We start from the raw sequence: 1,938 nt of genomic DNA on the forward strand, positions 1-1,938 counted from the left end.
TTGCATGCTTCGTTGGGAATCGTTGGGTGATCGCTACTGCATTTAGGTATATCAAGTATGATGTTTGGACAATATTTGATGTGCCGATTCATGTCGATAGGCAGTTGGTTGCATTAAAAGTCCTATGAAACATTTTGGTGTCAAAAGTTCGTGTTCACGGGTTGTGTTGCATTGTGTGATTTGCGTCGTTGTTTTGGGGTGTCATGTGAGTTTGAATCATTTCCATAGCGTTCTATGATGAGTCTTGTTACATCGGTTCGAGTCATTTGAGCGTGACTTTTAAAATTGCATCAAAATGTGTTCTTTTGGTTGGTTGTGCGTAGGGTTAGCACCGCAGCGGTCACCAGAGAGCGCCACAGTGCCCGTTCTGTGCAAGTCTAGGGCCAGCGGTAGCTATGGCGCCGCAGCACTAGACCTGCGGCTTTGCTAGCGCCGCTGCGCTAGTCCATGACTTTTAAACCACTATTTTTAAGTCCATGTCTTCTATGTTTGGGAAATGTTCACACTTCATATAGAGATTGTTTTGGGGTTCGATGTCATGGTTTAGTACAACGATTAAATGAGGTCAAGTCCCGAGCGATTTAGAACAGTCATAAGTAAATTGTCATTTTGGGTGGTGAGCATGACTTTTACGTCTAAGTTATGAAAATTAAGTGCATGTAATCGTACTAGTATGTGCAGCAGTGACCCCAAGCAAGATCCAACAAATCCCTAAATGCCATGTAAATATGTTCGACGTGCAAAAGAAAATATTTTATATTTTTGAGGTATGATAAATGTCTTATGACCAACTATGAACGGGTTTGGAAGCCGGTGAACGTGGCCTGGGACCTCTCCACCCCGATAAAGCATGATCAGATTTAGATCGGGATTAGAAAGCGGTAAAGCATGACCAAGGACCAATCCACCCAGTAAAGTACGACCGAGGATCTCATGTATGTGGTAGTGGATATTCCCTGCCAGCCCAGTACTGTGGTTTAGTCTGATCAAGCGCATGTATGGACGGGTCACTTGCTTTGAAACATATCTCTAGGCAAAATGATGAAATTTATGCATGTTCAAGTATGTGTGATGCAAGTATGCTTATGAAAAGTTTTATGATGATGGCATATCCATGTTTATGTTATTACGTTCAAGTTTAAGTATGTATGTTCTACTTTAAAGATGCGTGTGGTTTTATTACATATTACTTGTTATTCCCAATTTATACATATTGAGTCTTTAGACTCACTAGACTTGATCGATGCAGGTGAGGACGATTATGAGGAGACGAGGGGTGTTGACCAATGAGGCGCCTCGGTTTGTGCAGGAGGCTAAACCCGAGGACCACCTATGTTTTAAGAATTTATGCATGTTGATTGAAATACTTTGAATTTCTACGAGATTGGTTACAATGGTTAAACATTTACCTTTTTGTAAACTTGTTGGTAATTATTTTGTTTCAAATTTTTTTAGATGAGCAGTTTATTTATATCGCAATTTAAAAGATTATTATATATTTAAGAAAATTTTTATTTTTCCGCAAATTTTAGTAGGTCAAAAATACGGTGCGTTACAAAAGAAAGGTAATCAAAAGAAGTCAAGGAACCAAGTGAACATCACCGAAGATGAGAAATTGTCGAATGACATTACAGATCTCATGCTTTCTGTTGTTGTGTTTGAATCTAATCTAGTTGACAATCCAAAATAATGGTTCATCGATACAGGAGCAACAAGGCATGTTTGCGTCGAAAAGGAAATGTTCTCTACCTATACCCCGATTAATGGACAACAACCCTTCATGGGTAACTCTACTACGTCAAAAATCGTGGGAATTGGAAAGGTGGTGCTCAAGATGACATCTGACAAATAATTAACTCTTATTGATGTGATATATGTTCCGGACATTCGAAAGAACCTTGTGTCGGGATCAGCACTTGTCAAGGCTAGATTTAGACT

This window comes from Primulina eburnea, chromosome 16 (genome assembly GCF_022965805.1).
Source record: "Primulina eburnea isolate SZY01 chromosome 16, ASM2296580v1, whole genome shotgun sequence".
NCBI lineage: Eukaryota > Viridiplantae > Streptophyta > Magnoliopsida > Lamiales > Gesneriaceae > Primulina > Primulina eburnea.